This window comes from Panulirus ornatus, chromosome 22 (assembly GCF_036320965.1).
Source record: "Panulirus ornatus isolate Po-2019 chromosome 22, ASM3632096v1, whole genome shotgun sequence".
NCBI lineage: Eukaryota > Metazoa > Arthropoda > Malacostraca > Decapoda > Palinuridae > Panulirus > Panulirus ornatus.
Window position 1 is genome coordinate 3,097,155 of NC_092245.1, and position 26,353 is coordinate 3,123,507.

The following is a 26,353-nucleotide window of genomic DNA, read 5'->3' on the forward strand; positions in this document are numbered from 1 at the left end:
GGGGTTTCCACAGAGTTGCCAGCTCGCTACATCATTCACCGACGATTACCACATTTTTTGCTCTTGATAAATGCGGTTATAGATACATACATTTTTCTACTACATTCACAAATTATATGGCACTGAGAAATATCTCTAGTCACCTAACTGGATTTCTCATTTTATCTAAACATTACAATTACTGCCAATATCACGTGAGTGAGCTGACTAGCTACTCGTGACCTGCGGCATTAGAACCGCTGGGCTGGTCCACCTTAACATTAACCACCACTACCCTTGAGAACCAACGAATCGACATTGTTGTACTGACGCTTGAGGTTTAAATCTAAGACTAGCAATGGAGTTATGAAGGAATGCTATTATGAAAATTAAATGACCAAACTACACCGTAAGAACTCCGACAATCCGGCGAACTCTTTCCACAATGCGATGAGTATTCTGAGACCAGATAACCTCGGAGAAATTTTCCTTTCCATGCTAAAGCCACATGACTGACCTCGTACCCCACTTACTGAATCTGTGGGTGTGATCCCTGACACAATAAGTATAATCATATATATATATATATATATATATATATATATATATATATATATATATATATATATACATTTCTTTTTTTTTTGCTTAGTCGCTGTCTCCTGCGTTTGCGAGGTAGCGCAAGGAAACAGACGAAAGAAATGGCCCAACCCACCCCCATACACATGTATATACATACGTCCACACACGCAAATATACATACCTACACAGCTTTCCATGGTTTACTCCAGACGCTTCACATGCCATGATTCAATCAACTGACAGCACGTCAACCCCGGTATACCACATCGATCCAATTCACTCTATTCCTTGCCCTCCTTTCACCCTCCTGCATGTTCAGGCCCCGATCACACAAAATCTTTTTCACTCCATCTTTCCACCTCCAATTTGGTCTCCCACTTCTCGTTCCCTCCACCTCCGACACATATATCCTCTTGGTCAATCTTTCCTCACTCATTCTCTCCATGTGCCCAAACCATTTCAAAACACCCTCTTCTGCTCTCTCAACCACGCTCTTTTTATTTCCACACATCTCTCTTACCCTTACGTTACTTACTCGATCAAACCACCTCACACCACACACTGTCCTCAAACATCTCATTTCCAGCACATCCATCCTCCTGCGCACAACTCTATCCATAGCCCACGCCTCGCAACCATACAACATTGTTGGAACCACTATTCCTTCAAACATACTCATTTTTGCTTTCCGAGATAATGTTCTCGACTTCCACACATTCTTCAAGGCTCCCAGGATTATCGCCCCCTCCCCCACCCTATGATCCACTTCCGCTTCCATGGTTCCATCCGCTGCCAGATCCACTCCCAGAAATCTAAAACACTTTACTTCCTCCAGTTTTTCTCCATTCAAACTTACCTCCCAATTGACTTGACCCTCAACCCTACTGTACCTAATTACCTTGCTCTTATTCACATTTACTCTTAACTTTCTTCTTTCACACACTTTACCAAACTCAGTCACCAGCTTTTGCAGTTTCTCACATGAATCAGCCACCAGCGCTGTATCATCAGCGAACAACAACTGACTCACTTCCCAAGCTCTCTCATCCCCAACAGACTTCATACTTGCACCTCTTTCCAAAACTCTTGCATTCACCTCCCTTACAACCCCATCCATAAACAAATTAAACAACCATGGAGACATCACACACCCCTGCCGCAAACCTACATTCACTGAGAACCAATCACTTTCCTCTCTTCCTACACATACACATGCCTTACATCCTCGATAAAAACTTTTCACTGCTTCTAACAACTTGCCTCCCACACCATATATTCTTAATACCTTCCACAGAGCATCTCTATCAACTCTATCATATGACTTCTCCAGATCCATAAATGCTACATACAAATCCATATATATATATATATATATATATATATATATATATATATATATATATTATCCCTGGGGATAGGGGAGAAAGAATACTTCCCACGTATTCCCTGCGTGTCGTAGAAGGCGACTAAAAGGGGAGGGAGCGGGGGCTGGAAATACTCCCCTCTCGTTTTTTTTTTTTTTTTTAATTTTCCAAAAGAAGGAACAGAGAAGGGGGCCAGGTGAGGATATTCCCTCAAAGGCCCGGTCCTCTGTTCTTAACGCTACCTCGCTAACGCGGGAAATGGCAAATAGTTTAAAAGAAAAGAAAAAGAAAAAGATATATATATATATATATATATATATATATATATATATATATATATATATATATATGTGTGTGTGTGTGTGTGTGTGTGTGTGTGTGTGTGTGTACTATAACATAAATAGGGTAAAAAATTAACTACAGACAGTTGCAGAAAATTATAATTAAAAGAAAATATTTTGAAACTGTGGTGGACCTCTGGTCATCTAAGGCGGAAGGAACCAGAAACAGTTTCAACATTTCTTTACCATCTTTGGTTCACACGGTTACGTTAATTTCAGGAAAGACAAGACAAATGAAAAAAGAACATCATCTGCAAGTAAGGTTTCAAGGAACAATAATCTAAACTAAAACTGAATCATCCGAAATTCTCTGACTGTGGTCGACAGTGTGGCCTGCCCAGCGCCTCCCTCCCCCGTCCCACACGGAGAACGTTATTCACGTTCTCGAGACACGACAGCAGTAAACAAGGAGAGTATTTTTAGCAATAAACACCACAAGGTGTGTAAAATACTACCTCTGCAATCGAATGGTGCGATATGCACAAAATGTGAGAACACCCTAAGCATCGGTGTCTTCAACACCTTGCCAGCTATCATCAGAAACAGCCTGGGATGCACAGAAGAGCTGATTAAGTCATTGGATAAGTACCTATAAAGTGTACACGAGACCAGCTCACTGTGGGGGGCTATGTGGGACTGCGAGCTGCGGCTTCTAACAGTTTGATCGACCAACGACCCAACTCAACGACTGGGCGCAGCCTGGGCTGTAGGGGTAGAAGATCCCTATACCCTTCACCAGGGATTCGTTAGCTCTATGCCTTGATTCCCATTTTCAAAAGCAACAGCAGCAGTCCAGCACATTGACAATTCCCTGATACATTTGAGTGACACCAGAATCCAAAAGCAATGTCATGTAAATGAACCACAGACCAAGATCACGACCGAGTTGCCTCCTACTATGGAATCAGCCTCCCTACACCGTCCAGTATCAGTGCTACTGACCGTGGCGCATGCATGGGCCTCCAGGAGTCAATACTGTACAGGTTCGAATCCTGGTTGCGGCAGCCGGTCCACAATCCACCCAGCTAATCCTACTCCTCTAGAAGCTGGTCAATAAAATGTGTACCTGGTGTAGATTAACATATAAAATATGTGAAGAAAACTTCTGGAACATCACGAAGGCATCGCATGCCAGATTTATGTCTTGCAATATACATTGCCTAAATGTACATTGCTTAAAAGAAAAAGTCTTGAAACTTACTAAATTCATGTGAAATAGATAATTCACTGGTACTGATGTTTGTGAATATCGCCCATCGCTGATAGATGTCACCCTACCTTACTAAAACAAAAACAAAAGACCACGGAGGCAAAAGCAGTCAAAATGTTTGAATCAGTTTCCTCAAGACATTAAAAATTCCATTTCATAAAGCAGTGAACAAGTGATCTCAAATCAGAAGCCAACTCCATTTTCAACTTGAGTCATACAAGTTTTTACTACGGTATTTAAGACAGAGGTTAGCCGGATATATACTGGATCAGACAACTTACACAACCTAGAGCAGCGGAGACTTACAGCTGGGCCAAACCAGCCTTTCAGATATGCTCAGCCATCATGACAACATTCACGATGTCGCCCACGAAGACAAGAAAAATGTCGAGACTGCGTTGGACATCGTCCAGTGTGGCCAAGGAAGGATAACAAAAAATGCGCACACCTGCAGGACCTAGCAATTACCACAATCATTTCAAACCTATTGATCCTCCAGGGTAATACATGACGGTACGAAATCCACTGCCTTTCGTGATACCAGATATATATATATATATATATATATATATATATATATATATATATATATATATATATATATATATATATATATGATGGATAGTAAAACGCAATCTAACATCGCGTCATCCCTAGCGAATGAATCCAAAAACAGTGTTGCAATCTCCTTCACTTTGAAAACACATCTAAACTAAGTCTTTTGATGTGTCTTGGACAATACACTGATGATCAGCAGCGGAAAATTCACCTTCTGTACGAAGAGGAACGAAAAACCAGGTCACGAGCGGAAGAAGAGAGAGAGAGAGAGAGAGAGAGAGAGAGAGAGAGAGAGAGAGAGAGAGAGAGAGAGAGAGAGAGAGTCAAAGATCTCGGCGTAATGCCACTGCATGACCTCAGAACACGACAAAGGGACTACTGAATGAGTCTACAACGGTAATCATTACTATTTGAACAGCTTCCAGAACATAAACCGGAGCAACGCTGGGTACTAGTCAAAGTGCTTGTCGTATCCTAGCCAGAATGTTGCTGTGTGTCAACGTCAACATAAAGAGCGGGAAGTATTGCTCAAACAAAAAATGTCTGAAAGGCTTTACCGTCTACAACAATTTAATAACACGATATTACGAGGACAAGCTAAAATTTCTCATACTCTACCCATGGGAACGTTGTCACAAAAGGTGCATATAAACGTTCACACAAAATCCAAAAAGTCTTGTCCTTGCCTAAATATACGAGTAATTCCTTGCTGGAATGACACGATGGTGGAAAAATCAATTACATCCAGAGAAGGAGAGGAGAAATGAGGTACGAAAGATAAGGGAATATAGCATAAAGTGCCTGGGCCCCTCCACAGTTCAATATACAAGCGGTACATACAAGCCACGACATGGAAAGACCCCTTGAAATCTTCAACAATGAAAAGGACAGCCTCCTCCAATTGCATGCCAGACCAGGCAGGTTGCACAGTTGATGAGGGAACCTGAGGTAACAAACAGTGCCTCATCTGGTAGCAGACTGAGCTGAGGGGACAGGCTGAAAGACTTGTAAACTAGTTTAAGGGATACTCAAGGTTACTATGAATAGCGATAAAAGCATTCATCTCGCTACTTTTAGCGCAAACTACCTGAAGGGTATCGTTAAACCGATTTTCCAAGGGTATTAAGCGCGCCCGCACACGCACACACACAGACACACACAAACACTTTTTCCACATTTCTTGTAGTTTTATTCGGTACAATGAATGTGTTTAAGTACTTCGATGTCTAGGAGAACACATAACAGGTCAGGAAACAATAAGAAGGAGGAACAGGAAAAGAAATGACAAAGTAATAAGTAGAAAGGAAGCAGGAGAGAGATGGACAATGTGTAGATAGACACATGAGCAACACGGGGAAAGTAGACTGATGATTATTATCAAGGTTAAGATTATAGATAAATAATATGAACAAAAAAAAAGAAAACTGGAAGATCACAAAGGTACTGGGGTTACATGCTCGCTGTTCCCCGCGTTTGCGAGATAGCGCCAAGAATAGACGAGGAAAGGTCGTATTCGCCCACATCTTCTCTCTACCTGTTATGTACAATGCACCGAAACCACAGCCCCCCTATCAACAACCAAGACCCACAGATCGTTCAAAGGGTTCCCCCGGCTGCTTTGTATGCCTTGATTCAGTCCAATGACAGCATGTCGTCACCTGTATACCAGAACTCTCCTATTCACTTTATCTCGCGTAAGCATGTCTACTTCCAACTTTCCATCTCTACTTCCGACACACGTATCTTCTCTTCATTCATTTTCTCCACAAGTCCAGACCATTTCAGCACACTCTCTACAGCCTATCATTTCTTATTCGATCAACCTTCCTCACACCACATACTGACGTTAAACATTTCACATCCAAAACATCCACCTCTTTATATTTTAGCCGATGGCTTATGCTTCACATCCATACAGCACCGACGGGACCACTATGATGCCATCATACATACCCATCTTTGTCTTTAAAAACACTGAACTCTCTTTCCACACATTCGTAAATGCACCCTAAGACCTCTGCCTCCGCTACAACCACTTTATGTTTCACTTTAGCTCCAATGGTTCCATTTGCTGCCAGATCCATTCTAAGGTATCTAAAACCCTCCACTACCTCCAAGTTCTCTTCTCTCAAACTCACACACCAGATAATCGGACTCTTCACTGTTAAATATGATAATCTTGCTTTTATTCACATTCATTCTTTACTTTCTCCTTTCACACACTCTCCCATATTCAGACACTAACTAACCTCTGAAGTTTCTCTCTCGAGTCTGCCACCAGCCCCGTATCATCAGCAAGCAACAACTGACTTACCTCCCCGGCCCTACAACCCCCTGTAAGCTGCAAAATTGTTACTCTCCATAACCCTTGCACTTCAGTCCCTCGCCATCCAATCATAAACAGATCAAACAGCCATGGTGACAATACACCCATTACCTCCTCGTACACATGACTTTTTCGTAAAACATCGCAGCTTCTAACAGTTTTCTTTCCATACCTGCCACACAGCATTTCCACATGCTTTCTCTAGATTCATTATGATATATATTACCCCTGGGGATAGGGGAGAAAGAATACTTCCCATGTATTCCCTGCGTGTCGTAGAATGCAACTAAAAGGGGAGGGAGTGGGGGGCTGGAAATCTTCCCCTCTCGTTTTTAATTTTCTAAAAAAAAGGAACAGGGAAGGGGGCCAAGTGAGGACATTCCCTCAAAGGCTCAGTCTTCTGCTCTTATCGCTACCTCGCGAAAGCGGGAAACGGCGAATAGAATGAAAAAGAAAAAAAAAAAAAAAATATATATATATATATATATATATATATATATATATATATATATTATATATATTATCCCTGGGGATAGGGGAGAAAGAATACTTCCCACGTATTCCCTGCGTGTCGTAGAAGGCGACTAAAAGGGAAGGGAGCGGGGGGCTGGAAATCCTCCCCTCTCGTTTTTTTTAATTTTCCAAAAGAAGGGACAGAGAAGGGGGCCATTTGAGGATATTCCCTAAAAAGGTCCAGTCCTTTGTTCTTAACGCAACCTCGCTAATGCGGGAAATGGCGAATAGTATGAAAGAAAAAAAAAAAAAAAAAAATATATATATATATATATATATATATATATATATATATATATATATATATATATATATATATGCAGGTTATCCAAGGGAAATGAAACACGCTGAGTTCCAAAGTGCACTTACGTGTAATGATCACATCATTAAGGGAGATACAAAAAATATAAAGAAAATTCAATTGATATATACGGAAAAGACGTAGCTGTACTCAGTTTTTAATTATCGAGAAGATGCACTTGACTGATTGGTGATGATTGGCTGAATGTAACACGTCCGAATAACATCGTTGTATTGCAAATATTTACCAGATAATGTGAATCGAAACTTATCCACTGACTTAAATTTCTCCCTCATATATATGTAATGTCAATCAATAATGCTAACGAGTAAAGAGATTATGAAGTAATATGTTGGTAAGTCTAAATTAAACAACAGTTGCCCAAGTCAACGATCTAAGCTTGTTTTCGCACGCGCGGCACTTCATTTGTAACTTTTCACATATTCTAACGTAAATTGGGACAAACTGCACTAAACTTAAAAAGAAACATGTAATAACTTATTCTGAAGACCAGAATCTACTCAAAACATGAAATTAATGAAACTCGTTATTTGTGACACGTTACGGGGAGGTAAAAAAGAACAGCCACTGTCGCCTGGCGGGAACACACTCCCAGCTGATTCTCATCGCAGCATTTTTTCGAAATAGTTTAGTTCGCCTTATCCCTTTTAGTTGATGATGGCCCCTAATATCTTTCCCATTAGCTCATCTGGCACTTTCTAAAAGACAAGTTTTTCCTTTCTTTCGAAATTTGTAAATACATTTCCTTACCTCTTCTTTTTTTTTATGTTTGTTGAGACGGCATGGGCTACTGAATGCTCTAATTAAGGCCATCTCATTAACCCTAGCTTACGATAGATACCCAATTTATCGACCAACCTGCAGGGTAGGATGAACAGCTGGACTGAGGACCGACTACCGCGACCAGTATTCGACCCCTGGCTACCCTGAATCCGTCACGCTCAGGAACAGTGTGTAGCAAAGCCTTGGGCTGCAGAGGCTTCAGGTAAAGAGGTCCTGGGTAACAACACCAAGGCCCTATCATAGAGGGAACCTGGGGTGATGTTGCCAAATGGTAGAGCTAACGCGTGACGCTCACCGTTCTAGAACTGCCCCCCAAAACGAGTCTTGTAAGTTGTGTGTTGTCAGGCATCATGTGTGAGATGGTGAGACTGTACAATCGTGGAGTGAATGCCAGTAGCCCATGTATGGGTGAGGTAGAAGGAAAACACGGCAAAATTGGTTAAAGGAGTAAAACCTGACAGCCACTTAAATGTTGGCTCACTGCGCAGCTGTCACTAACCTGAGAGAGAGAGAGAGAGAGAGAGAGAGAGAGAGAGAGAGAGAGAGAGAGAGAGAGAGAGAGAGAGAGAGAGAGAGAGAGAGAGAGAGAAAGCAGACGCGGGTGAACACCCTAACTGTCTTTCGCTATGTGATCCCTGGCACTAGTAGGACAGGTGTTCAAGTCAACCAAACACCACGGTAGACGCCTACCTATGGCTGGTCTTCTCATGTTATAGAAACCTTCAAATGTTTGTGTATCTGCAACTGAAACTGACTTCAGATCTGTGGGTTACCTGACTCCCGTTTGACTCTGTTCCCTTACCAACGGAACCTGTTTACCTGGTAGGGGAGGTCCTAGTAAAATTCGGATAGCTTGTTTCCTACAAAGACGCTAAATGGAATTTTATGTTTTCACCAACAGAGGGCGCCAGTTTCACTCGGCAAGCCTTAAAAAAAAACGTCAAGTTTCATTTCCTGCCCGAGCAAAAATGTCCAGTTTAATTTCCCTCTTCAGGGTGAGGTTGACGGGTTGGCTGGTGCGCGAGGCAACAAATTATATCCTCCACTGAGAGCTGGCAAACTGATGCAGCCGCACTTGACAGCCAGCCAGGCCGGCCGCTGTCTTTGTGCTGGCCACTGTCCTCCACAAGGCACACTTCACCGTGATAACTCTATTCAAGTACAGCAGGTCCTGTTTAATACATGGTCAATCCAATCACACTGATATCGTAGATCTGTCACACTCTTACACGATTATAATTTTCTTTCCTGTTCAAATAATAATATACTCCATATCTACTCGTTCGACGACCTGTAGATTTTCTTGCTAAAAGATGAGAAAGAAATGCAAGAGATGAAAAGCAATATAAAACTGAAAGATGTAATAACCACTTGATAACGACCAAACGACTCTTGGGTGATTACATGAGCTTTGGGGCTAACTGTTGTCAAGAGCACTTAGGCCGTCAATTTTCAGGTTATAAACACCAATAAGACACGTTTGAAAATATGAATCTACTTCATGTAATCACTATAATAGATCACACAAACTCTCGCTATATCATAAGGCATTCCCTGGCCCTCTGGTACGAAGCCAAATCATCCTAGGGTCGTGAAGTTGTGGTGTACCCAGTTGTTACCTTCTGCTCAAGAGGTAACTCATCTCTGAGCAAACTCAGTGTTGCCCAGTCGTATCTCAACAACAATAACGAAATCATCAATGTTTATGAAATTATATAAACTAAACTTAAACTTTTCCCAGAATATTGAACTACAGTCAAAATAGTTCTATATGGCGAGGTCAGGCAGAAAGCAGCGAGGGTTGAAGGTGGATATTTAGAGAGTAACAGCCTTGTATGTGCTCCCCCACCGACCCCAAGTGGAAGATAACATTGGCAAGAGTCGGCGAGAGCCAAGTTCGTCCCTCCTACTACCTCATCCCCTCTAACCCTTCACTTACTGAGTCTTTACCTCTTGAGCTATCTCATCCTCTATACCACTTCAGATAACTCTTCGTCTATGCCACTTCAGCTACCAAAGGAGAGCAAAAAGAGCTACCACAGATTAAGTAAACCCTCCTCTTAGTGAAGTCATTTCCGACTGTAATTAATTTCCTAATCTACTACAGTTACCGATAAAAAAAAAAGAGCCTCAGTTTACAACTCGGATCAGAAGATAATGTCGATACATTACCGCTCCGTAAGCTAACCCGGAATTAGCCATTGCATGGTCAACAGGGGGGGATCACAGAATGTTGCTGTGATGTTGCTGGTCTGCACATGCACACCTAGCCCACACTACCACAGCAGAGCATCAGGTCCAGGAGCCGTGAGCAGAGGAGAGTAGCGTCGTCAACCTCAACCCGAGGAACACAAGCATCTCATAACTCACTGTTAGAGAAGCATAACAACACAAACTGCTTGTTAATCACTGGTCAGGTTCACACTACTGTCTCCGTTGCTCTTTAGTAAACAATTTACACTTGTAAATGATCATTTCACAATTTCCACTAGTCACTGAGTTCAAATCACTTTCTACATAATAGTAATAACACTAGAGCTATGCGAAAAATTGTCTCACAGGTGAAGAAACACAATACTTTCAGAACAAGCACAGCCTTGAGACACCGTTATCGCTTGTCACTCACTACACTTCACCTTCACAACACTTGCAAGTTACTGTGACATCACTTCACTCCTACTGCAAAGCATTGATGGGAGAAGGCGGGACGATGAAGGCGTGTGTGTGTGTAGACGGCACCACAGCTGAGCAGCGTCTTACTGCGACAAGGTTGTGGTTGGGGTAAGCGCGGCCCACGACACTGGTGGTGGTGGCGGGTGGTGGCTACAGCTGAGTGAGGCGCGGGCCAGCAGCGACGTGCTCACCAGGGCAGCGTCCGCACTACTGCACCACCCTGCCACCACCCACCACCCGACCAGTCACCAGCCCCGCCGACCCGCTCCCTCTCTTCTATCCTGCCTGATTGCCTGCCTACCATTTTCACTACCTTTTAACCTACGTAGATGATATCATCCGTCCACTGTTACAATAGCCAGCTTGTTATACGGTTTCCCTTCCTGACCTGTTTTCCTACATGTTAACGCGTCTGCTTTTTGCAGTGTGCAACTTTGGATACCTGCTATCCTGGCCATGTACATACCTGCTTACCTGCCATCCCGACTGTATGCCACCCTCCCTCCGCTGCCCTGCCTACCTTTAGTCAATATTTCCTCTACATGATATCCATCGGAATATCTTTCTTCGCTCGTCTCTTTTGCATTACTTTCTACCTTCCGACGATTTTCTTACCCTTTCTTCTTGTCTTCAACCCTTCCACTTCACTCACTTTACCATCATATCCTCGTGTACCGTCACAAGAGGCCGTGTGTGTTCATGCCTGGATGGCAGAGTGAGACGATACGAGGGCGGTGGGGGCTGGCGCTGACCCAGCAGTATTGGGCCGAGCTGTGTCTCTGGGTCTGCTCCGTGCTCCTCCCTTTAATACCGCCCAAGCCCTGGATACGCGCGCGGTCTCTCCTCGTTGTAGACGAGTGTGTTCTAGTTTGGGATACATGCTTCCGGGGCTGGCCATTCACAGGATCGTTACTGTAATACTACACTGATTAACCCTTCTCACCTGACGATAAACAAGCGAATCAACAGCAGTTGTGGTCCCGCCTCACAACCTCACACCAGTCAACTCGAGGTCAAGAGCTGTGATCCTACCATGGTCCTTCCAGGTCTTAATACTGCACTATCATCACACACACATTACCATAACCTGACCAACAAACTCCACCGTAACCCGACCAACAACATACATCAGTCACCCTACCCTACCTCAGTACCTGTACCCCTAAATTATCCACTTATCACCGAGACCCGACACAAATTACCACAGTGACCATACCACAACACATGACCAAGACATGGCAAACACGCCCTGCTGTGACCCTTCCAACACATCACCATAGCCCGACCAACATACCCCACTATGGTAGGGTGCAAATATCAGAATAGTTAAAATGATTTACATACTTTACATTCGTCGCCTCATTGATTATGCTGTACCACTGTTTGCTCAAGCGCATGAGAGAAGACTTGAGAAAATAAAATATAAAGCTAAAGGAATTATTCTCGACTGCTCCGAACAACAAGACTCTAAACAGAAAATCTTGGTCTTCCTGGCATCAGAGACAGAATAACTGAAATCAATCTTCTTATTGTAATCCGGGTGCTCGGGCGAGAGGCCATCCAAACCTTCCTCGATGTTTCGAAGACCTCCGTCTCGGTGGTTCACTACAACGTTCTTAGACTCACAATGTGTGGTTGTCATGAACTTTACCACGTTAGACAGCAAACGTATTAACCTGTCCTCACGCCTCTGACATCAATGTCACCACTTTACCCCAGACCTCCAGCTCAGATCACCACACCACGAAGTGATGTTGAGAGGCAGTAATGATGCCCTCTTTCACTCTGACATCATCACCAAAGAACATAATCTCCCAGGAGCACAACACTGGTGCTCTTGGTAGTGCTGTTGTGTTAACATGGTGCTGACGGTCTTTACCACAAGCAGGGAGTCGGGTCGATGACTAGGCATCCGCACTCCAAACTGAACTGCTTGTTATCCTACTGGCCGCTGAACTGCTTGTTATCCTACTGGCAGCTGAACTGCTTTTATCCTAATGGCCGTTGAACTTGCGCTAAACTCCACGATCAACTGTATGACTGTAAGCTAATGTCTTTCCTCACTAACTACGTCTTCCAGAAGTACGACACAGGTATAACCAAATTAGAGTTGTCTTAAAACACTAAGCAGAAAGAACACGAAAAAAGTCTTTTTCACGTAATACGAAGCGAAATTAACACAAGCATATCCATCTACTATCATATTATCATGAAAGACCCCCCCCACACACACACATATATATACATATATATATATATATATATATATATATATATATATATATATATATATATATATATATATACTTCCCACGTATTCCTTGCGTGTCGTAGAAGGCGACTAAAAGGGGAGGGAGCGGGGGGCTGGAAATCCTCCCCTCTCACTTTTTTTTTTTTTTTTTTTTTCCAAAAGAGGGAACAGAGAAGGGGCCCAGGTGAGGATATTCCCTCAAGGGCCCAGTCCTCTGTTCTCAACGCTACCTCGCTAATGCGGGAAATGGCGAATAGTATGAAAGAAGAAAGATATATATATATATATATATATATATATATATATATATATATATATATATATATATATATATATATATATATATATTAGATAGAAATGATGATCACACTAGTTCGTGATGAAAGAATGACGGTGAAATCACACTTCAGTTGGAATTCATACAATTTCACTTAACATGTAATTTTTCTATACGTGTGGCACATGTACCGTGGAGACAATCCACCTCATCAGGTGCCAATACTCAACAAAGTTATCTAAATCCCAACATCACATCGGAGTACCGCCGTCTAGCACCAACCACTACATAACAACCACCGTCTGCCTTGACCAGCAGAAACCGTTCAAAGGGAGAGTGATTAAGGGAAGGTCACGTGGCGGGGTTTGACCTGGGTAGCTGGGTGTATCTTGAACAACTTCTTTTTGTGTTTTCGTGTTTTGTCAGTTCCCTCGTAATGATTTGGTTAATGCTATGATGGGCTTTCAAGTTGCCTGGGGACAAATTAAAGTTCTTACTATATATATATATATATATATATATATATATATATAGTCCCAAGAACAGGATCAATTGACATCTTGATGCTGATGCCTGACGCAAACAGGGATACAGATACTCGTAAGAGTTTGCCCCACCTGTTACATAAGAACATAAGAAGTGAGGACACTGCAAGAGGCCCAGTGGCCCATGCTAGGCAGGTCCTGAGTCTGTCCACCCTACAACCAACCGCCTGAACCCATAAACACATCATCCAAACTTCGTGTAAAGCTACTTATAGACTTAGCTTCCACTACTGTACTTGTCAACTTGTTCCATAAACCTATTACCGAACCAATATCCACCCACATCCGACCTGTATCTAATTTTTGTCTAATTCAAATCCATTATTTCTTATCCTATCCGGTGGCGGCATTCTAAAATCTTTATTCATGTTAACCTTATTAATGCCCTTCACCCTTTTGAAGACTTCCTTTATATCCCCTCTAACCCTCTTCCTCTTAAACGAGAGCAAATTCAGTCTTTTTAACCTTTCTTCATAACTGAGGTTTCTACTTCCAAGAATCATTTTTGTCATTCGCATTTGTACTCTCTTTAAACACTCTATATCAACTGCATAGTGTGGAGCCCAAACCTGTACCGCATAATCCACATGTGGTCTCACCAACGCAAGATAAAGTTGCAATAATACTCAAGGAGTTTTATTGCTAATAGTCCTATTAATGAACCCGAACATCTTAACCTTATTACACACTTTAATACATTGTTGCCGCGGCTTAAGATCCTTGCTCACCAGTACTCCTAAATTTCTTTCACATTCTGTTTTACCAATAGCAATATTGTCCACTTTGTAATCAGTGTTCCTGTCTTTATCCACACTAAGTGTTTTGCATGTATCTATGTTAAATTCCATTTTCCATGTACCCGTCCATTCTGATGATATATTTGATTCCCTCTGGTAATTCACTGAATTTTCATGAGTCAATTACAGCCCCTATTTTTGTAGCATCAGCAAATTTACTCAAGTCGCTAGTTATTCCCATATCCAGATCATGAATATACATGACGAACAAGAGCGGTTCCAAGACTGACCCCTGAATAACATCACTGGCTACATTGCCCCAGTCCCCGATGTAACTCCGTTGATGCATACCCTCTGTTTTCTGTCAGTGAGCCTCGCCATAATCCAATCAAATACACAACTCCCGATGCCGTGCGCCGATATTTTTCCAAGCAGACGCTCATGAGATATACTGTCAAAAGCCATACTTAAGTCCAGGTATACAATACCATAACTCTAACCCTGATCAACAGTTTCAAATATACTTTATTAAAGAAGGAGAGAAGGTTACTGAGACATTACTTCCTTTTTGTAAACTCACGTTGATAATGAATTGATCCAATGAAAACTTTGCCAACAAAGCTACAACTACACAGAACAATTTCACATATTTAACGAGAGATTATGAGGTTCAGCGATGATTTCTGATGACTATAACAAGATATGTGAAAAAAACTTCAAGCATAACAACGTTCTACCTCAAATGATTTACTCTGAACTTTGCATGTTGTACATAGCTCACTCGTTATGTATCTTGATAAATGAGAGTCATAATGATTTAATGTTTTGTGAACGGGTCACTTACAGTGTAACTTTTTGAATGATTTATTCAATGCTGTTCAATTCTTGTAAACCTTTCTCTCATTACGTAGTCAGTAACGTTATTCCATCTGTGAAACCCAGTCCCTGGATCTTTCCTTCACTCTGTATCCTGTTTTGCACCACAGCCTTCAGTCGGAGTGCGAGATAAAGTCGCCGCTCTTGCGGCAAAAATCTGAATCATCACCCGCCTCCACAACCCAACCAACACACCAACACTGTCACTCTTACATCACACATTGTGAAGACTCGAGCAACAACACACCAACACTGTCACCCTTACATCACACATTGTGAAGACTCGAGCAGCAAACACCTTCTGTAACCCTGCCATCACATACTGAGAACTTACCATTACCCTACCACTTAGACTTTAACATCATAATTCAGCTCTAACCCAACGTATTATATGTAACCCTTCAAGATATCGTAATGTTACAACTGTACATCAATCATTACCCATCACCATTACTCTACCCTGACCTACCACTAAACACTACAGTGAGCAGTCACGACACCTCATCGTCCTTCCAACAAACTCCCACGATCCTAACGGAAAACCTACTATCCATCACTAGACATTATTAACACAATATTACATAAGCCTCGTACGGTACAGACTGAGGCTGGCACACCTGGTCGGACCAACACCATCGCCTCTTGCCCGAGGCTTTGGCTCAGAGGACCCCGCACCTTCAAAGCATAATCCGTCCTTCATCCCCGACAACCATTCTGAATTAGTAAAGCCTACTCTGCTGTGGTAAATCACAGTTCCCAACACTGGTGAGAGGGAGGCGGCCGTGCTCACTGCTGCCACAACACCGTCCCTCCCACACGAACCCCGGGTCAGATAAGAGGTTTTGTAAGTCAGACTGACAACTTTAAACTTCTCCAACCTTAAGCTGAAAGTATACTTCTCTCACAACCTTTCCATACGAGAGAATGCGTTCTCTGTTAAGTCACCACAAGACATGATCATCTGTATGTGTTGACCAAGAAATTTAAGAAGTAAACTGCGAGCTAGTTTTAAATGTCACGGACATCGAGCAGCAGCGCTCAATTGTATACGTGATGACGGAGAGAAAAAAGGATTTTAAACTAAAAGAAGGAGTGAGGGACAATCATAATGATCACAATTTGCTGCACAGTCTTGACTGATTTTTGAAGCATGGAACGAGTGTGTGCATGGCATGCATGAGAACCAAAGTTGTACACAAAGCAGATCCCCTCTCTCCTCTTTACGCCGGGTAGGTCATCCTGTTATGACTATCTAAGTAATGAAGTTTATGTAATGAACCAATCTAAGTAACAATTTATGTAACGACTATCATTCTACTGGGATCTGACAAACACCCTCTGTCACCTACGTAATCCTTTTGCTCTACCGCTCGTAGGATGAGCCGGGGCAACACAATAACGCGGCCGGTGTTATCCCCAATAATCAAATTTTCCATCGCGTATCACAGCCTAAGTGCATCATGCTCTGTGTCCATACACGTCCACGTTAGCATTTCGCGTAGTAAAGCATCGTTTAGAACTACCGCCATCTGCCAACTTGCAACTATGATTCACTCAACGTTAGAAATGATAAAAATGGATTTCATTTCCATAATCTGGTCTACTGTGTGAGTAGAATAAAGAAATATATTACAGGAACCGAGATGGTAGAGGAAAAAACTCTCTGTTCACGGCCATCTTGGATGAAGGGAAAATATGGATTACCAGAAATAAGAGAAGAGATCCTTCAGTATTTGTCAACTTTACTCTTCAATGTATAAAAGTTCTACGATGAGGGAAATGATAAAAGATCAAGAGAATTACACAGCTTCGCTGTCTGAAACAAGAAGGCAACATAACGGTCAATTCTCATGTAGCTGTTCGACAGAGAAACGTCGGGAAGCAGCAGCCAATCACGTGCCTTACTGGCCCAGACACAAAGACGGCGAGAGAGAGAGAGAGAGAGAGAGAGAGAGAGAGAGAGAGAGAGAGAGAGAGAGAGAGAGAGAGAGAGAGAGAGAGAGAGAGAGAGAGAGAGAGAGAGAGAGAGAGAGAGAGAGAGAGAGAGAGAGAGAGAGAGAGAGAGAGAGAGAGAGAGAGAGAGCAACGACACGGAAACGGATGGTTTGGAGGGAGGATAACGGGAAAGTTCATCAGGCGGATTTTTTTTCTTCAATTTGGCAGAGAAAAAGGGGGGAGGAAGTGCCATCCCAGATATGTGAGCATTACTCCATACTGAGGCAAATAACATAACCATGCCAACTATACAACACTTCCAACTTTTGGGAGGAAAACATTTTTGATGTGGTTTCCATGGTAGAGAGAGAGAGAGAGAGAGAGAGAGAGAGAGAGAGAGAGAGAGAGAGAGAGAGAGAGAGAGAGAGAGAGAGAGAGGTATGTGGCTAAACTTAACAAAATTATGGTACTGAAAGGCTGAACTGTTGTGTTCTTAAACTGGATATTTGGAAATGAGTAAGACTTTGAAAGACATGTAACTAGAAACTGACTTGTCTGCCACTTTTGAAATTGACCAGCTGACTATTGTTTCTCAATCTAAGATGTTGCACACATCCAAAATAAGAGATTTGATCAGTAAAAGAAACAGAACGAATGTTGGAATAAAGAGGAATAAAGAGAAGAAGACGCATCGCCACCACCCACCTCAACGGACCGACTAAAGAGAAGGTTATGAATAAGAGAACTGAGAGAAGTACAAAAGCCGAAGGAAGCAGGCTAGAATAACAAAGATTTTTGTCACAGTGTCAAAAATTCCAATTAGCGGACGACTACAGGTGGGTCACTTCGAAAGTCACCAGTGGACATCATAACAAGAAAACCTTATTGGTAATATGAAAGAAGGGAATGAATCTTAGAGTTATGAAAGCGAGGGTTGAAGACTTTCACAGACTTTAGAAATAGCAGTGAGAGCATCAGGGCGATAGTGGCACGGGACTGAAAGGTCTCTTTTCTAAAGAGGGGCTGCACAAGGAAGGGGAGTCCCTCCCTAACGTTAAGGTGGAGGCGACCATAGACGTGAACAAGGATCAAAGCTTCTTCAGAAGGACTTTCCCTCAGGGCTCGAGGAGACTTGCAATCCAGGCCATGGGCCTCGTCCATTTGTTGGTGGGAGAGTTCTTCAAAAACATCGTGTACGGACAATAGCAGAGAGAGAGAGAGGATGGTTTTAGTAGTGGGAACGAGGTGGGGAAGAACCTCTGCAGATCCAGTGATACCATCGACGATAGTGCTGGTGGAAAATATAGTGCCAAAAAGAACACTTTGATCAGTGGGAGAATTAACTACGGATTGAGCAGCTCGGAAAAGAGGATAAGAGCTTGAACTTCGCCTGAAGTCTATAAACGATATCTTTCATGTTATTTGCAAATGATTGATTTAAGGCCACTTGCAGGTAGACACAGGAGACTTGCAGGTAGACACAGGGGACTTGCAGGTAGACACAGGAGACTTGCAGGTAGACACAGGGGACTTGCAGGTAGACACTGGGGACTTGCAGGTAGACACAGGGGACTTGCAGGTAGACACTGAGGACTTGCAGGTAGACACTGGGAACTTGCAGGTAGACACAGGGGACTTGCAGGTACACACTGGGGACTTGCAGGTACACACAGGGGACTTGCAGGTAGACACAGGGGACTTGCAGGTAGACACTGGGAACTTGCAGGTAGACAAAGGGGACTTGCAGGTAGACACAGGGGACTTGCAGGTAGACACAGGGGACTTGCAGGTAGACACAGGAGACTTGCAGGTAGACACAGGAGACTTGCAGGTAGACACAGGGGACTTGCAGGTAGACATAGGAGACTTGCAGGTAGACACAGGAGACTGGCAGGTAGACACAGGGGACTTGCAGGTAGACACAGGGGACTTGCAGGTAGACACAGGAGACTGGCAGGTAGACACAGGAGACTGGCAGGTAGACACAGGAGACTGGCAGGTAGACACAGGAGTCTTGCAGGTAGACACAGGGGACTTGCAGGTAGACCCAGGAGACTGGCAGGTAGACACAGGAGACTTGGAGGTAGACACAGGAGACTGGCAGGTAGACACAGGAGACTTGCAGGTAGACACAGGGAACTTGCAGGTAGACACAGGAGACTTGCAGGTAGACACAGGGGACTTGCAGGTAGACACAGGGGACTTGCAGGTAGACACAGGGGACTTGCAGGTAGACACAGGAGACTTGCAGGTAGACACAGGAGACTTGCAGGTAGACACAGGAGACTTGCAGGTAGACACAGGAGACTGGCAGGTAGACACAGGGGACTTGCAGGTAGACACAGGAGACTTGCAGGTAGAGACAGGGGACTTGCAGGGAGATACAGGGTTTTTGTTAACTAGAAGGCGACTAAGAGGAGCGGGAGCGAGAGGTGAAACCCCCTCCCTCCCTCTTCCTGCATTATTACCTTCCTAAAGAAGGAAAACGGGAAGATGTCAGTGAGGATATTTCCTCTTAGGCCCACTCGTCTGTTCCTGACGCTACCTCGCTAACGCAGGAACTAGCAAACAACGGCGAGAGGAAGAAAAGTCATTTGAGTTATGTGATGTCACACACAGTGGGAGATACAGGAACAGTGCGTGTTTCTGGGACGAACGTGAGCAACTTATGTATAAGAGAAACAAAGAGACAAGACAGCGATCGAGTCTTGGAAGGTGAACGTGACACAGGCAGTGCTGGCTCGCCGCTGGAACCAACCCTCCAGACACCTTGGCAGTCGTACCTGCGTAGTCGGTGATATCATGACCCATCACATTATCTATCAGTGTTTTGTTATCTCTTTGTCTATATATCATTATATAAACACATACACACAAGAGAAGTATATGGTCGAGTGGGTCCCGCTGGGTAGGTCATCACAACTCTCAGGCCGCAAAGCCTCACAATACTGTACTGTACACTCGGTAAGAAAAAGTATCTTCCGCATGTGTCCGATAAATTTCAAAATGATCAATACGACTCGTGTTGTCTCGCTAGGGTTGGTAAGCGTGAGTGTGAGACAGATTTTCTAATAATTACGACTGTTCCACATTTTAATAATTTTCATGATATCATATTAGAGCAGACCAACTAACGCGAGGCCAGACCAATGGGCATTTCTCAAAATGCGTCGTCCTTACTGTCATATTGCTTCGCACAAAAATAGTAAGAATTTTTTTTAACGTGTACTTCCTCCCGTTTATATGACCTATGCTACCGTCCCTTCTAAATGATTCAGCAGGTGGCTCCCGTCCACATGACCCAGGTTATGGTCCCACGTACAAGTTATGATCCCACTCATACGACCCAAGTTACCGTCCCGTCTACTTGACCCACATGACTGAAGTTATGGTCCCGCCCACTTAATCTAAGTTATGATCCCGTCCACAACCAAGGTGATGATCCGTCCACAACCAAGGTGATGATCCCGTCTACAACAAGGGTTATGATCCCATCCACAACCGAGGTTATGATCCCGTCCACAACCAAGGTGATGATCCCGTCTACAACAAGGGTTATGATCCCATCCACAACCAAGGTGATGATCCGTCCACAAACAAGGTGATGATCCGTCCACAACCAAGTTTATGATCCCGTCCACAAACAAGGTTATGATCTCGTCCACAAACAAGGTGATGATCCGTCCACAACCAAGGTTATGATCCCGTCCACAAACAAGGTTATAATCTGTCCACAACCAAGGTTATGATCCCGTCCACAACCAAGTTTATGATCCCGTCCACAACCAAGGTTATGATCCCGTCCACAAACAAGGTTATGATCTCGTCCACAACCGAGGTTATGATCCCGTCCACAACCAAGGTTATGATCCAACCACAACCAAGGTTATGATCCCGACCACAACCGAGGTTATGATCCCGACCACAACCAAGGTTATGATCCGTCCACAACCGAGGTTATGATCCCGACCACAACCAAGGTTATGATCCGTCCACAACCAAGGTTATGATCCCGTCCACAACCAAGGTTATGATCCCGACCACAACCAAGGTTATGATCCGTCCACAACCAAGGTTATGATCCCGACCACAACCAAGGTTATGATCTCGTCCACAACCAAGGTTATGATCCGTCCACAACCGAGGTTATGATCCCGTCCACAACCAAGGTTATGATCCCGACCACAACCAAGGTTATGATCCGACCACAACCAAGGTTATGATCTCGTCCACAGCGAAGACCATGGTCCTGTTTATATGACCTATGTTAAAATTCGGTCCACATCATCCAAGTTATGGTGCTCTCCACATGACCCAGTACATGGCCAGGAATGCATGACCTAGGTTATGGTCCCATCCACATGTCTCAGTTTGTAGCCTCGTCCACATGAACCAGGTGGTGATGGTCACTGCCCACACGACCAAGATTTCGGTCATATGAACATAACGTAAATATATCACATGACCAAAGCTTCAGTCTTACCAACGTGACCCAGGCTGCAATCTCGACCATGTGAACTAACCCGAAATCTTGACCAAATTATCTAAGCGTTTGTCCAATCCGAATGACCCCAGACTTTTGCCCAGTCCACATAACTTAGAATGGGGTCTTGTTACAAGGTTTAGTCTTACGCACATGACCCCACAGCGATGCTGTCCACCTGACGAAGGCTGTTACATCACAGAGCTGGTACCTATATTCTTCTTCAACATCACTGCAGCTATCACAGTGCGTTCGACCACGCACATGACTGGGTCCACCACCCCTGGCAGCAGCAGCCGCGGGTGAGGACTTTGAGCCCCGCCTTAAGAACTTAAGTTGTCGGTGAGGGTCTACAAGTGTGCAGAACGACTGGGATTGATGTAGTGTTAGGCTGCAAGATCCTCTGGGCGGTGGGCCGGCAAGAATACACCTGTGTTGCAAACAGATGAAAAGCATATATATATATATATATATATATATATATATATATATATATATATATATATATATATATATATATATATATATATATATATGGGGGTATAGGTCACAACTACAAAAAGGAAAAGTTGAGAATGAAATGTTTGAGGACAATATGTGGTGTGAGGTGGTGCGATCGAGTAAGTAATGAACGGGTAAGAGAGAAGTATGGTAGTAGGTAGAGTGTGGTTGAGAGAGCAGAAGAGGGTGTAGTGAAATGGTTTGGCCGCTTAGAGAGAATGAGGCTAAGTCGAGCCTGTCAACTCTTAACTCACAAGTTTCTGTTTGCTTCGAAGAACAGATGAATTTTCCTCAAGTTCTCATATTGTGTCATGATGTTTGTTATGAATCACTTATTACAATAATCACTTACTTTATCTTCAGTCAAAATATCATATCAAATGTGAAACATTTTCCTTTGCACACACATTTTTGAAGGATCGTTTGCTCTTAACCATGTTTGATGCGTTTATGTGGAGCGTTGCGTTTGTTGCAGTTTCAGCTGCTTTGGAGTAGCGAGAATCAATGAATAGGAGGAAAAATGTGGAAGTTTTAAGCATAAAACAAACTTGTGCATTTCTCCTGAAAATGTCCAACACGTTACATAAATGTGTTTGTGTCATCACTACAAAAAGTTCGTTGTATCAAAACCAGAAAAGAGACAGTGAGGCTTGAGGTTGTTCACTGGAGAAGTCGCATGTTTGTGTTCTTGGCGGATGAGTCTACTGAAATCGAACCCAGTTTACCACAAAAGACTTAGACTTTATTCATTCACTGTTTGTTCTGAACTTTTAGGAATACGTGATTTTTAAGGCGCGCACTTTGGTGAGAAGTTTGGTGAATTTGTTTTCAATTTGTCGAGCGGGTCATGGATGACTGTGAGGCTCAGCGATAACCTGTGGTCTTATTGTTGATCGTGAAAGATATGAGAAACAAATCTGAAAAGAAGAAGTGGTGTTTGACGGCGGCTTCTACTGTCTGTGCTCAACAGGACGGAGAAAACGTTGACTAAATTGGTACAAGACTGGATTCGTTTTGGGATATTTTCTGACTGTCGGAGGTCTTACTGTAAACAGACAGATCGTGGTTATGACCGTAAGATATTTAACTACAGTCAGGCAACCAAAGGTCTGACTGGAAATGTATATAAAGGTCGACGCCCCAAAGTACGGGAGGAAAAGTGACCACATTCATATGAACCTATGTAAAAAATGGACTGAAATACGAATTGTAACATGTAATATAAACCCACTGAGGTTTGACTAAGACCCTTTGTGACCCCTGACCGCTCACAGGATGAACATGGGGTGCACAATAAACTTGCCGGCGACACTGGCACAGATCAATGCATGGATACCAGAACCCTGAAGTGGAGGTGGCCTCTCAGTGCAGTCTTGATGCCATGCCCCAACTCCAGACTGCTTACAATTTCTTCATTTTTCTTCAATGGTCTCTCCCATTGCCGAGTTTTACGTTACACATTTGTGTGGTATGTTTCCCTGCACATATGCCACACCAAGAGAAGGGAGATTTACAAACATTGGTCGCGTGATTCCATCTCTGGCACCTGAAGCACTGCGGTCTCGGAGGGAGACAGACATCCACCCTGAGCTAACGGAGGGCGCCAGGGACTGAGTGGGGGCTGGGGGGGGGGGGGGTAAGGGAGGCGTTCACAGCCAATCCAGTCTGGTATGACAGCGTCTCCACCTCTGATTCCTTAACATTGTTGATGTTTTCATCCTGAAGAAGTATTGTGGGGTCTTGGTAGTTGTCCAGTTCTAGGATGACGATGGCAGTCTTGTCACAGTGGGCAGAGTCTGGAGGTACCTGCATCTGTATGCCTTCAATAACACTGTTGGTGAGGTCGTCCAGTAATCGTTGATCAGTACCTGTGCCCAGTGGGAAGCTCAGTTTCATTTGTCTGCGCAGATCATGCGACCATAATGTGGGGGAAGACAGTCATCCACCACAAGGGTTGGTGGTGGTGGTGGAATCTGGTGGTGGTTGCCCAAGTCACTGTCTACGTCCTGTGCATCAAGGAAAACATCTCTGTCGTGTTCACAGGTGGGTAAAGGAGGATAGCTTTCCTCGTATGAGGCCATTGCTGTTAGTCGCATGGGGGAAATGTACAGTAACACCACCATCATGTGAGGAGGGGCAGGGGGGACGAAGGTGCAGTTGACCCCGAAGTCAAGCGCAATTAATACAGTTGACAGCCAGCAGGGCTGGTCCGCGCCGCGACCCTCCCGAGACACATCTACACAGGGAAGAGTTGCCGGGGTTACCAACACAAATGTCATTCCAAGGGTACGCCACAGCGGCTTCGTTCAGGCAACGCTTTCCCGACCTTGACCAAAGATATCACGAGTTCCCCCTCGCACACTGCGACGCTGTACCCAACCACAGACGTTGATAAGGTAAGAAACATTAGGTAAAATTTTGACTAAACCTGACCTAATCTGGGGTAGGCTAGCTCTAACTTTGATCTGGGTGGACTGTCATATGTGAGCGAAAACATCATACTAACCACTTATCTTTCCCTGATCTTCAAAATCCTCTTTATTTCGTTGAGTTCACAAAACGTGGCGTGAAAACAATTGTCCCGCAAAGTTATTTTTAAAACAGTACAAAAAAATATTAACAAAGTTGTGCAACAAAGGATTTACCAGGATAAACATTCGTCCTAAACAACAGTGATTTAATGCGCGCGCGCGCACACACACACACACACACACACACACACACACACACAAATATGTGGCCAACAATGTGTAAATAGGAATTGCTTCTGTCTCTGGCACCACGTAGGAAGGGTTGCCTACATTGTCGTTAACCATCAAACATCATTAACGAAAGATATCGTGATCAACTGAGCTGAAACAAAGAGGTTTTTGCAAAACTTAGTAACAAGAAGATCAAAAACGTATTGATAGCAAACGAGAGCTTCATATTGGCAATTGGTAACCGAGCTGGGGTACATCTGATCCATCCAGGATTTTTCGCACCAAAACAATGTTTACTGAGAAGTTTGAACTACAAAGCCTCGACTATGAGTATTTCCAGGATTCTGTGAGTAATCTGTAGAGTGGAAATAACTGTTGAGTAATCTGTAGAGTGAAAATAACTGTTCACAGTAAACCAGAGCAGAAACAACAGGAGCATTCAACGACGCAGGTGAGGCACACAACATCAACATGGACGGTAAACATGATTTCAGGTGATCCTGTCTCAAGATTTTCATAACAATGGACACGCAGACAAAAGGATGAGAGATGATACGGAATCTTTAAGAAGAAGAAGCTGAAGGATGATACTGTTAAGAAAATAGAAAATGAAAGGAAAAATCATGGAACTTAAAAAGTGTATTGAAAAGAGCTTATAAAACTCAAGGAGCTGAGATCATCCCGAAGGAAAATGATCATAAAAGTGTGTGAAGGGAAGCAAGGCCTACCCAAAGGAGGGGAATGGGTAACAGATCAAGGAAGCAAAAGGGTTATCATTAGGGATCTGAGAATATGGAAGGATGAGACAGAAGGACATTGGGATATAATTCTGGGGCTGAGGAAGAAGAACCCAGAGCAGCAGGGATACAAGTGGAGCTGGGACTAAGGATACTAAAGAGAGTAAGAGAGAGAGAAATATACAATGTCTGAGAATAAACAATTGGGAAACCTATAGTTTGTTAGATGAAGCGTTAAAGAAAACGTAGAGTAACCAAAATACTTGTAGGATAAAGGAAATGAACCAGGTGAGGAGGAGGAGGAGGAGAGGGCGCAGCACAGGCAAGCAGAAAGGTGACTTACATCAGAAGTAAGAGAGACAGTGCAGCATAAGCTTGATAGATGAGGCTCGATGATTATCCGGCTGGGAAGGAAGCTACGAATCTATTATACTACGAGGTTCAGACTGAAGGTAAGTATTTGATTTCAGATGGACTATTGGTAATTGGGGAAAAAAAATATGGGGTTGAGGGTCGTAATCAGGGAAAACATTCTCAGTATAACATTGCTACTATCCCAAAGAATTACCAACCCATATCCTTTCTTAACGGCGTCAGGGGAAACTCTGAAAAGAATAATTAGCCTTAAATTACGAGGACACCTAGAAAACAACAGCTC

General features: G+C 43.4%; 1 protein-coding gene across 1 annotated transcript in view; it reads right to left on the bottom strand.

The window, feature by feature from the left end:
* The window catches only part of LOC139756499 (uncharacterized), a 257,963-nt gene that overhangs the window by 197,243 nt on the left and 34,367 nt on the right, over positions 1-26,353 (bottom strand). The gene's annotated exons all lie outside the window — the stretch shown is intronic.